The following is a 13,437-nucleotide window of genomic DNA, read 5'->3' as shown; positions in this document are numbered from 1 at the left end:
TTTTTCCATCTTTTCTACTTTATCCTTCACTTCCATAAGTTCTGTGATTTGTTTTTTCAGTTTTTCTATTTCTTCTTTATGTTCAGTCCATGTCCTCTTCATGTCCTCCCTCAATTTATCGATTTCAATTTTGAAGAGTTTTTCCATTTCTGTTCGTATATTCAGCATTAGTTGTCTCAGTTCTTGTATCTCATTTGAACTATTGGTTTGTTCCTTTGACTGGGCCATATTCTCAATCTTATGAGCGTGGACCGTTATCTTCTGCTGCTGGCGTCTGGGCATTTAGTCAGATTTTCTGGGTGTCGGACCCAACAAGGTTGTAAGATTTTTCTGTGAAATCTCTGGGTTCTGTTTTTCTTATCCTGCCCAGTAGGTGGCGCTCGTGGCACACATTTGTCTCACGTGTTTGGAATGGATCCCCCCGGTCACCGATCTCCGTGGCCTGGGGATTTCCGATCCAATTCTCTCCGTTGGTTCAGGGGGCCGCGCGTGGTGGGGGCATCAGCCGCCGCGGCTTGAGGGGACCCTGTGGCTGGTCGCCGGCCACAGCAGGCCCGGGGACTTCGCCACCGGACCACGAAGTCGCCCGCGGGGGAGGGGCGTCGGTCACCGGCCGCCGCGGCCTGGGGAATTCCCCACCGGACCAGGAAGCCGCCCGTGGGGGAGGGCCACCGCGGCTTGGATAGCCCTCTGATCCGAGACTCGTAGCCGCGGACTCGAAGCTGAGACTCGAAGCTGCCCGCAAAAGAGGGGGCCGGCCGCCTCGGCTTGGGAAACTTGCCTCTCCGAGACTCTCAGCCGGCCCGGGAAGGAGGGAGGGAGAAGCTCCAGCCGCCACATCTGCCGCTGCTCGGGAAATCGTGCGCCGCTCGGGGATCTCACCGCAGCCGAGTCTCGCAGTCAGACTAGCCAGTCCAGACTGGGATACGCTGTGTGTCCATTCCCTGCCATAGCCCCGGGAGCTGTTCTGCACTGTTTCAGTTCACCTAGTAGTTGATTTGGAGGAGGAACTAAGGCGCACGTACCTTACTAAGCCGCCATGTTGGTCCCCCACAATTTTAGGTTTTTACTTCTAGCTCCTCTAAGATAATTTAATGAATCAGTATTTGTATTTATTTGTTCAATCCTATCTTCTCTGTATAACTCCATCATCACCTTTGATCTTTCCATCCCTCTCTTTAGGGGTGTTTGGGTTACGGCGATTTTAAATTTTTCATATTGAAACAGTCTGTTTTTTTTACCATATTTTAAAAATATTTCTTTTAAAACCCCCTTTCAGATGGTTCTATTATCTATGGTTGCTGGGGTAGGAATCTCCCATTGTTGCATTCCTGATGCTCTCTAATCGAGTTGGTTCCTGGTATGCTTTGTAATTTTTGTATGAGCCTTCACTTCAGAGGGAGATGCACATGTGCAGTGGATGGTGGAAAAGGCCCTAAAAGGTATTTTGCACTTACCTCTGCCAAGGTTCTACAGATCCTACTAGTTCCATGATAATTTATTGGATTATTATGATGATGAAATATATAGTATAGACAAGAGTATATAGCCTATAGTTTAAAGAACAACAAAAATGAACATCCATGGACACACCATCCAGTTTCACAAATAAAACATTCTCCCTACCTTCGATGTCCCCATCATACCCTCCTTTCTCTCCTCCAGATGTAAACACTATCCAGAATTTTGTATCAATAATTTTTTTTGAATATCTTGATAGTTTTTATTGTTTAGTTATCCATGTATTTGACCTTTAAATAAGTGGCCTCATACTACATGTATTCTCCTGCAACTTCTTTTTTTTTTCTCAATGGTGTGTTTTTTGAGATTTATTTATGTTGACATATCTAATGCTGTCCATGTTCACTGTTTAGGTATGTGAATATGCCACAATTTAGTTATCAATTTTGCTAGTGATAGACATGTTTATCTGTCATTGGGTTTTTTTCAGTTTTGTTCCCCATTATAAACAATGCTGCTATGAACATTCTTGTACATGTCCTTTAGTTCACAAGTACAAGAGTTTCTCTAGAACACACACCTACGAGTGGAATCACTGGGTAACCAGGTGTGCCCATCAGCGAGTTCACTAGGGAATGCAGAGCTTTTCCTCCACGCTCTTGCATCCGTCTGCATGTCCACCAACAACCTACATGCCTTCCTGTTGCTTCACGTTCACCAGCCCACTAACTCTGAGTACATAGTTTTTTAAAACTATAACACTTTGACTATGGAAATGGTATCTTATTGTGCTTTTTTTTTGGCATGGGTAGGCTCCAGGAATCATACCTGAGCCTCCGGCATGGCAGGCAAGAATTCTGCCACTGGGCCACCATTGCTGGCCCTTTATTATGCTTTCTATTTTTTTCTAATTACTAGCGAAGTTGAGCATCTTTCCATATGTTTATCAGCCATTTTTGTTTCCTCCTGTGAAGTGATATCCATAACTTTTTGCCCTTTTTCCCCTTTTGCATCATCTTTTATTTTATTAATTCAGACAGATTTATTATATATCCTAAATACGAATCTTTTGTTAGTTATAATTGTTTCAAATATCTTCTCTTGGTTTATATTTCCACCCTTTTAATGATGTTTTATGATAAACAAGTTTTAAATTTTTATACATTCAAATTTATAACTATTTTCTTTTATGTTTTTGCATATTTTGTGATTTATGAAAACTTTCTTTATTCAAAAGTCTTTAAGATATGTTTTTCCTAAAACTTAAAATAGTTTTGCCTTTTTAAAAACATTTAAAACTTTAACCTACTTAGAATTTATTTCTGTGAATCGTACAATTAGCAAATGGACCCAGCACCATTTTTGAGCGCCCTGTTCGTTTCCTTACTAATCTATAATGCCTACTCTCTTATAGATCACATTTTTCTCATACGGTGAGTTTATTTCTGAACTCTCTTCTATTCCTTGATCTCTTTGTCTATCCCCACAATAATCCTTCCTCCCCCATATTTTAATTGAAGGTTTTATAGTAAATTCTGGATATCTGGTAGGGCAAGCCCCCTCCCTGCTCTTTCTCCTCCATCTTCAAGGTTTTCTCTACTTTTCTGTGCAATTAGACTTCCATATATATATTACAAGCACTTGATCAAATTACAAAAAAATATCTGCATTGGGATTTTGGCTGAAACACAAACTTGGGGCAAGTTGGTCTTTAGGATCCTGGGTCTTTTTATCTTTGAATGATAGTTTTTCTTTTCATTTTTAGGTCTTTTAACTATATTTTAATGAACTTTTATAATTTCCATTTACTAAGTTTCAGAAAAATTTTTAACATTAGTATTAGAGCTTTGGTTTCCATTTTCTACAGATGATATGAATTTAGATCTTACCTTATGTACAATACAACTTCTATCCACATCTGACTCTGAATTCTCTTTTTGCTACTGAGACTTGCTGATTTCCCTTTCTTTACTCCATGCCTAGTTATATTTTCTTTCTTTCTTTTTTTTTTGTGTGTTTTGAAAAATTTTTATTTTATTTTATTTTTTTATTAATTAAAAAAATTAATTAACACAACATTTAGAAATCATTCCATTCTACATATACAATCAGTAATTCTTAATATCATCACATACATGTATGATCATCATTTCTTAGTACATTTGCATCGATTTAGAAAAAGAAATAGCAAGACAACAGAAAAAGAAATAAAATGATAATAGAGAGAAAAAATAAATATAAAAAAACAACAACTATAGCTCAGATGCAGCTTCATTCAGTGTTTTAACATAATTACATTACAATTAGGTAGTATTGTGCTGTCCATTTTTGAGTTTTTGTATCCAATCCTGTTGCACAGTCTGTATCCCTTCAGCTCCAATTACCCATTATCTTACCCTATTTTTAACTCCTGATGGTCTCTGTTACCAATGACATATTCCAAGTTTATTCTCTAATGTCGGTTCACATCAGTGGGACCATACAGTATTTGTCCTTTAGTTTTTGGCTAGCCTCACTCAGCATAATGTTCTCTAGGTCCTTCCATGTTATTACATGCTTCATAAGTTTATTCTGTCTTAAAGCTGCATAATATTCCATCGTATGTATATACCACAGTTTGTTTAGCCACTCATCTGTTGATGGACATTTTGGCTGTTTCCATCTCTTTGCAATTGTAAATAACGCTGTTATAAACATAGGTGTGCAAATGTCCGTTTGTGTCTTTGCCCTTAAGTCCTTTGAGTAGATACCTAGCAATGGTATTGCTGGGTCGTATGGCAATTCTATATTCAGCTTTTTGAGGAACCGCCAAACTGCCTTCCACAGTGGTTGCACCATTTGACATTCCCACCAACAGTGGATAAGTGTGCCTCTTTCTCCACATCCTCTCCAGCACTTGTCATTTTTTGTTTTGTTGATAATGGCCATTCTGGTGGGTGTGAAATGCTATCTCATTGTGGTTTTGATTTGCATTTCTCTAATGACCAGGGACATTGAGCATCTCTTCATGTGCCTTTTGGCCATTTGTATTTCCTCTTCTGAGAGGTGTCTGTTCAAGTCTTTTTCCCATTTTGTAATTGGGTTGGCTGTCTTTTTGTTGTTGAGTTGAACAATCTCTTTATAAATTCTAGATACTAGACCTTTATCTGATATGTCGTTTCCAAATATTGTTTCCCATTGTGTAGGCTGTCTTTCTACTTTCTTGATGAAGTTCTTTGATACACAAAAGTGTTTAATTTTGAGGAGCTCCCGTTTATTTCTTTCTTTCTTCAGTGCTCTTGCTTTAGGTTTAAGGTCCATAAAACCGCCTCCAATTGTAAGATTCATAAAATATCTCCCTACATTTTCCTCTAACTGTTTTATGGTCTTAGACTTAATGTTTAGATCTTTGATCCATTTTGAGTTAACTTTTGTATAGGGTGTGAGATACGGGTCCTCTTTCATTCTTTTGCATATGGATATCCAGTTCTCTAGGCACCATTTATTGAAGAGACTGTTCTGTCCCAGGTGAGTTGGCTTGACTGCCTTATCAAAGATCCAATGTCCATAGATGCGAGGGTCTATATCTGAGCACTCTATTTGATTCCATTGGGCGATATATCTATCTTTATGCCAATACCATGCTGTTTTGACCACTGTGGCTTCATAATATGCCTTAAAGTCAGGCAGCGTGAGACCTCCAGCTTCGTTTTTTTTCCTCAAGATACTTTTAGCAATTCGGGTCACCCTGCCCTTCCAGATAAATTTGCTTATTGGTTTTTCTATTTCTGAAAAATAAGTTGTTGGGATTTTGATTGGTATTGCATTGAATCTGTAAATCAGTTTAGGTAGAATTGACATCTTAACTATATTTAGTCTTCCAATCCATGAACACGGTATGCCCTTCCATCTATTTAGGTCTTCTGTGATTTCTTTTAACAGTTTTTTGTAGTTTTCTTTGTATAGGTCTTTTGTCTCTTTAGTTAAATTTATTCCTAAGTATTTTATTCTTTTAGTTGCAATTGTAAATGGAATTCGTTTCTTGATTTCCCCCTCCGCTTGTTCATTGCCAGTGTATAGAAACACTATAGATTTTTGAATATTGATCTTGTAACCTGCTACTTTGCTGTACTCATTTATTAGCTCTAGTAGTTTTGTTGTGGATTTTTCCGGGTTTTCGACGTATAGTATCTTATCGTCTGCAAACAGCGATAGTTTTACTACTTCTTTTCCAATTTTGATGCCTTATATTTCTTTTTCTTGTCTAATTGCTCTGGCTAGAACCTCCAACATGATGTTGAATAACAGTGGTGAATGGACATCCTTGTCTTGTTCCTGTTCTTAGGGGGAAAGTTTTCAATTTGTCCCCATTGAGGATGATATTAACTGTGGGTTTTTCATATATTCCCTCTATCATTTTAAGGAGGTTCCCTTGTATTCCTATCCTTTGAAGTGTTTTCAACAGGAAAGGATGTTGAATCTTGTCATATGCCTTCTCTGCATCAATTGAGATGATAATGTGATTTTTCTGCTTTGATTTGTTGATATGGTGTATTACATTAATTGATTTTCTTATGTTGAACCATCCTTGCATACCTGGGATGAATCCTACTTGGTCGTGATGTATAATTCTTTTAATGTGTTGCTGGATCGATTTGCTAGAATTTTGTTGAGGATTTTTGCATCTATATTCATTAGAGAGATTGGTCTGTAGTTTTCTTTTTTTGTAATATCTTTGCCTGGTTTTGGTATGAGGGTGATGTTGGCTTCATAGAATGAATTAGGTAGCTTTTCCTCCACTTCAATTTTTTTGAAGAGTTTGAGGAGAGTTGGTACTAATTCTTTCTGGAATGTTTGGTAGAATTCACATGTGAAGCCATCTGGTCCTGGACTTTTCTTTTTGGGAAGCTTTTGAATGACTGATTCAATTTCTTTACTTGTGATTGGTTTGTTGAGGTCATCTATTTTTCTTGAGTCAAAGTTGGTTGTTCATGCCTTTCTAGGAACTTGTCCATTTCATCTACATTGTTGTATTTATTAGCGTAAAGTTGTTCGTAGTATCCTGTTATTACCTCCTTTATTTCTGTGAGGTCAGTGGTTATATCTCCTCTTCCATTTCTGATCTTATTTATTTGCATCCTCTCTCTTCTTCTTTTTGTCAATCTTGCTAAGGGCCCATCAATCTTGTTGATTTTCTCATAGAACCAACTTCTGGTTTACTGATTTTCTCTATTGTTTTCATATTCCCAATTTCATTTATTTCTGCTCTAATCTTTGTTATTTCTTTCCTTTTGCTTGCTTTGGGGTTAGTTTGCTGTTCTTTCTCCAGTTCTTCCAAGTGGATAGTTAATTCCCGAATTTTTGCCCTTTCTTCTTTTCTGATATAGGCATTTAGGGCAATAAATTTCCCTCTTAGCACTGCCTTTGCTGCGTCCCATAGGTTTTGATATGTTGTGTTTTCATTTTCATTCACCTCGAGATATTTACTAATTTCTCTTGTAATTTCTTCCTTGACCCACTGGTTGTTTAAGAGTGTGTTGTTGAGCCTCCACGTATTTGTGAATTTTCTGGCACTCTGCCTATTATTGATTTCCAACTTCATTCCTTTATGATCCGAGAAGGTGTTGTGTATGATTTCAATCTTTTTAAATTTGTTGAGACTTGCTTTGTGACCCAGCATATGGTATATCTTTGAGAATGATCCATGAGCACTTGAGAAAAAGGTGTATCCTGCTGTTGTGGGATGTAATGTCCTATAAATGTCTGTTAAGTCTAGCTCATTTATTGTAATATTCAAATTCTCTGTTTCTTTATTGATCCTCTGTCTAGATGTTCTGTCCATTGATGAGAGTGGTGAATTGAAGTCTCCAACTATTATGGTATATGTGTCTATTTCCCTTTTCAGTGTTTGCAGTGTATTCCTCACGTATTTTGGGGCATTCTGATTTGGTGCGTAAATATTTATGATTGTTATGTCTTTTTGTTGAATTGTTCCTTTATTAGTAGAAAGTATCCTTCTTTGTCTCTTTTAACTGTTTTACATTTGAAGTCTAATTTGTTGGATATTAGTATAGCCACTCCTGCTATTTTCTGGTTGTTATTTGCATGAAATATCTTTTCCCAACCTTTCACTTTCAACCTATGTTTATCTTTGGGTCTAAGAAGTGTTTCCTGTAGACAGCATATAGAAGGATCCTATTTTTTAATCCATTCTGCCAGTCTATGTCTTTTGATTGGGGAATTCAGTCCATTAACATTTAGTGTTATTACTGTTTGGGCAGTACTTTCCTCTACCATTTTGCCTTTTGTATTATATATATCATATCTGATTTTCCTTCTTTCTACACTCTTCCCATACCTCTCTCTTCTGTCTTTTCTTATCTGACTCTAGTGCTCCCTTAAGTGTTTCTTGCAGAGCTGGTCTCTTGGTCACAAATTCTCTCAGTGACTTTTTGTCTGAGAATGTTTTAATTTCTCCCTCATTTTTGAAGGACAATTTTGCTGGATATAGGAGTCTTGGTTGGCAGTTTTTCTCTTTTTAGTAATTTAAATATATCATCCCACTGTCTTCTAGCTTCCATGGTTTCTGCTGAGAAATCTACACATAGTCTTATTGGGTTTCCCTTGTATGTGATGGATTGTTTTTCTCTTGCTGCTTTCAAGATCCTCTCTTTCTCTTTGACCTCTGACATTCTAACTAGTAAGTGTCTTGGAGAACGCCTATTTGGATCTATTCTCTTTGGGGTGCACTGCACTTCTTGGATCTGTAATTTTAGGTCTTTCATAAGAATTGGGAAATTTTCAGTGATAATTTCTTCCATTAGTTTTTCTCCTCCTTTTTCCTTCTCCTCTCCTTCTGGGACACCCACAACACGTATATTTGTGCGCTTCATATTATCATTCAATTCCCTGAGCCCCTGCTCAAATTTTTCCATTCTTTTCCCTATAGTTTCTTTTTCTTTTTGGATTTCAGATGTTCCATCCTCCAGTTCACTAATTCTAACCTCTGTCTCTTGAAATCTACCATTGTAGGTTTCCACTGTTTTTTTCATCTCTTCTACTGTGTTTTTCAATCCCATAAGTTCTGTGATTTGTTTTTTAGACTTTCCATTTCTTCTTTTTGTTCATCCCATGTCTTCTTCATGTCCTCCCTCAATTTATCGATTTGGTTTTTGAAGAGGTTTTCCATTTCTGTTCGTATATTCACAATTAGTTGTCTCAGCTCCTGTATCTCATATGAGCTATTGGTTTGTTCCTTTGACTGGGCCATATCTTCAATTTTCCTGGTGTGATTTGTTATTTTTTGCTAACGTCTGGGCATTTAATCAGATTTCCCTGAGTGTGGGACCCAGCAGGTTGAAAGACTTTCCTGTGAAGTCTCTGGGCTCTGTTTTTCTTATCCTGCCCAGTATGTGGTGCTTGTCTGTCTGTGGGTCCCACCAGCAAAAGATGTTGTGGCTCCTTTAACTTTGGAAGACTCTCGCTGCAGGGTGTGTGGTGGAGACAGAGGAAAGATTGTAGGCTGGTTTTAATGGCTTCAAATTGTGAAGTCCTGGGATCTGAATTCCTTGAGAGAGGGATTCCACCTGAGTTGCGTTTCACCCCTCCCGCAGGGAAGGTTCAGGTGGTCGAGAGCCCTGAAAGCAGCCTATTTCTGCATTCGGGGCAGTTGCAATCTGTGTAATCCCAGTGCTGAGCCCAGAGGCAACCAAGCCTCCGTAGAAACAGCCGCAGAAGGCTCTGTTTCGCCCCCTTTCCTCTTTTTCAGTTAGCCCAATAGGCGACTTCCGCCTTGATCAGTTTCGCCTGAGCTGAGGGCCTATTTTTAGTAGTCAGAAGTTGTTCATTAATGCCACTATTGGCATTAGGTTGGACTCAGTCTCTACTACTGTTGGAGACTCTTTCCTTTCCCTTCGGAAAGTTGCCTGTGGGGGAGGGGCGCCGGCAGACACGGCTTGGGGAACTGCTGATCCGAGGCTCCCAGCCGGCCCGGGAAGCCGCGTGTGTGAGGGGCGCTGGTCGCCGGCCACCGCGGCTTGGGGAACCGCCGATTCAAGGCTCCCAGCTGGCCTGGGATGCCGCGCGTGGGGGAGGGGCGCCGGCCGCGGCAGCTTGGGGAACTTGCCTCTCCAAGTCTCTCAGCTGGACTGGGAAGGAGGGAGGGAGGGGCGCCGGCCGCCAGCTGCCGTGGCCCGGGGAAGCGCATGCCGCTCAGGGACCTCACTGCAGCAGAGTCTCGTAGCCGGTCCAGCCATTCCAGACTCGGGTACACTGTGTGTCTGGTCTCTGTCGTGGCTCCGGGAGCTGTTCTGTACTGTTTCTAGTTATTTAGTAGTTGTTCTGGAGGAAGAACTAAGACGCGCGCACCTTACTAAGCCACCATCTTCTCTGGAAGTCATTTTCTTTCTTTTTTTCGCACGGGCTGGCACTGGGAAATGAACCATGCCCACTTATGTTTAAAAAACATTTTGGTCATATTTAATTAAAAAGTTCTTAAGTATTTGGAGCAAGTCCTTCCTAATTCTCTCTGCAGAACACTGTGATGGTAAATTTCACCTGTCGACATGGCCAGGATGTGGTGTCCATTTGTTTGGTCAAGCGAGTCCTGGCCTGATTGTGATTATGAGGGTATTTCATGTATTTAAACTATTAGTCAGTTGATTGCATCTATGGCTGATTACATCTACAGGTAACAAAGGAGCTTGCCTTCAGCAATGAGAGAAGTCACCTCATCCAGTCAGTTGAAGGCATTAAAGGGAGAACTGGTGACTTCAGCAGTCAGAAGGAATTTCTACTTCAGCCTTCATCTGAATTCCCCCATTGGGGCCTGTCCTATAGAATTTGGATTTACCACTCTCCAAGGTCATGCTAGCCAATTCCTATAATAAACTTCATATATCTATATACACATCTATATCCTGCTGATTCTGTCTGTTTGCAGAATTCTGCCTAACACTTAACCTAGTTGCTCTTAAACCGGAGCTTGGGAAAGTGTGTGAGAGAGAGAGGATGTCGCAGCTTTCCTACTTAGCATGGACTGTGTCTGCCAGGGTTTATCATTGACTGTGTCTTCTCCTTTTGGGATTATTTATTTGGATTGTCAAGGGCCACGGCATCTAATTCTTGAATGTATCAACACTGCAATGACTTCCAAAAAGCATTTTAAAATAGCAGAAATGAATCTATTAAAGAGCAACTGCTAAGTTTGCATAAGTTTTATCAGTCATTTCCTTTACAGCAATAGCACATGGCAGAATTGTTGTGAGCTTCAGGCAGCAGTTCTTCATCCCCTCCTTTTTTCCCTCTAAGTAAACAAAAAATGCCCATTAACCCAGAGGCTATCAGACAAAAAGCCTGCTGGGCTGACCTTGCTTGACACTCCTTAGCAAATCTGCATATCTGTTAGAAACAATTTGCAGAGCTTGATTCCAGACCGAGGCTACAGTGTCTGTTTTCAGCAAGCTCCTGCTGAGTAAGGAAACAGAAGATTTAAGGACATTGGCGAGAAAGTCAGATGTTTTACAAACAGACCCGGAGGCTGGGCTGGTGGCTGCTTTCGGCAGAAAATGTATTTCCTTTCTAGAGAGGACCAGACTCTTATAGATCCACCCTCTGTCCCCAGTTCATGGAGCAGTCAGGGAAATAATTTATGGATGAATTAGAAACATTTTCTAACAGATAAACATTAAGTAGCGTAGCGGATATTTCACAGAGAACATGTTGTGATGTTAAGTCCTGTGCTGTCTTGAAGAGAGCCGGAAACAAAGAGTTAAAACAAAGAGTTAGGAGATGGAGCTCTGTTTCTCAATGGACCTGAGCTCATTCCTGCTTAATAAGTTTGGCTCTTCATTTTGTGTCAGACTGAATGGGTCTTTAAGAGTGTTCCTAACTTTTCAAATAAAAATATGACAAAAGGGCTCCTAAATTCTTGTGGTATGATAATGCATCCTGTTAAAAAATAATGATAATGGGATGAAATGGTGAATTAATAAGGGATATGGCCCCATTGAAGGAAGGTTACTATGTGTTTGGAGGGTGATAGGCTGACGCAGCCCTCATTACTCCTTCTCAGCAAAAGGAGACAGACCCCTTTGCCTGGGGAGAGAGTGGTTGTTTGGGCCCCGGTTTGCTTCTGATATTGCTCCTTTACAGAGACCGAAGGGGGTGTCTCAAGCTCAGAGAGAATAGCTAGGTGGTACAGCAGGGTAGAGGTGGGTCGGGTGCTAGGACCAGAGTTTCCAGTGAAGGCAAACACCCTGAACCTTAACAAGGAATGGAAGCAGCACCTCTCTGAGTGCTGGGACAATGCTTTCCACAGCAGGTGGCCAGCGGGCTGAATGCCAGAGAACCTCCTGGAAAGGTCTACCGTTCAAGCCCCTCATACCTTCCTATGTCTTGAGGGGAATATTCCAGTCCCAATAATGAATAAGATGAAGAAAGTAAAGGCTCAGCGTGAGGTTTGATTTGCTTGAGAAAGTCATTAGGCAATTTTTCTACCCAAGTGTGGTCCTTGTAAACAAAAACAGCCTCAAGAGCCTCTTTTCTTTTCTTAGCACTTACATGCTAGGCATGGAGCCAAGTATTTACATGCCTAATTCTTACAAAAGCCATTGAAGTGCATATTTTTATCACTTTAGACATAGCTTTGAGGAGCAGTGTCTGACTTCTCACATCCGAGAAGGCAAAAATATTTCAAACTGCTGGAAACAAGACAGTGTATGGATTTATGTTAGTTGGATAATGTTAAGTCATATTTCTATTCATACTTTAAGAGTGCAAAAATGGCAAGCTTTCCATTAAGATAAAATATAAAAACTGAAAATGATGATGAATACTTTCCTAGGAGACACTGGACAAGAGTCAGCAACACCCTGAGTTTGGAATGGACAGGGACACGAGTCTGCGAGGACCCTCCCCATCAAAATAAGACATTTCAGGCATGGTACACCAAAGTTTAGGGCCACTTTTTCCATGTGGGAAACCTGACACAGAAAGATTAAGTAGCTGCTTAAAATCACAAGGCTCACAATGAAAGAGGCAGGAATCGAACTCAAATTCCTCTAATTTCAATACTCTGATTTTGTAGCTGAAGTGAATACTCCCGCCCTCCCACTCCTCCCACCCCTTACCTGCCTCCCCACTTTCCTTAAGATCATTCATTCTCTATCACATTCTCGGTTGGGGAAAAGAACTGCACCTCTGTCCCCTGCCATGACGTTCCAGAAGCAAAGCAAAAGAAATAATCATGAAAGCTGCATTGAAACCCTTTCAATTCTTTCTCTGCTCCTTCTGAAGCCCAGAGCTGTGGAAGCAAGGGGGTGTGGGAGGCACACCGAGACTTTCAGCTTGTTGCTTCCAAAATGCTGCCTCAGAGCCACTCCCATCCTCCTGTCCTCCCCCTGTGCTAGCCAGACGTCCTCCCGCCTACACACCATGTGCAGGCCATGTGCAGTGAAGCTGCCTGTCCCTAGCACCTCCGCGGGTGGCAACAGCTCTGTCCTATCAGCAATCAGCTGCAGAAACCCCACTGCTTATCAGCACCCCTGCATCTTGAGCTGCAAATAGCCCCCAAGTCTCCATGTACCATGAAGAGCAGAATAGGGGTGGATGTGCATAATTAAAAAAAAAAACTGTTTGGAACTAAATTGTTTGTCGCCTAGACTGTGTCAATAGAATCTATTCACATGCTGGGAAAGGAAACTGAATGCCGCCAGCGGGGCAGAGAGACCTGGGCAGGCAGGCTAGCAGCCCAATCTCTGCCCCTTTCATTCTCAGGAAAGCTGAGGGCTTTGGTCTTAGGTGTCCTCTCTAAGGCTCTCCTGCTGGTGCCAGGTGACAGCCCTTGTCATTCCATGAGATGTATGTGCCTGGGTGGGAGGCAGTCAGTGGTTCATAGATTGGACAAAACCCTGTCCCCCTGCTCTCGGATTGCATGCTCGAACACAAGTGCTTGCATATGTGGGTTTCTGCTGCACCCTCCCTCATTACTTTTTCAAT

The sequence above is a fragment of the Tamandua tetradactyla genome, chromosome 17, assembly GCF_023851605.1.
Source record: "Tamandua tetradactyla isolate mTamTet1 chromosome 17, mTamTet1.pri, whole genome shotgun sequence".
Lineage (NCBI taxonomy): Eukaryota > Metazoa > Chordata > Mammalia > Pilosa > Myrmecophagidae > Tamandua > Tamandua tetradactyla.
This window is presented reverse-complemented; position numbering follows the sequence as displayed.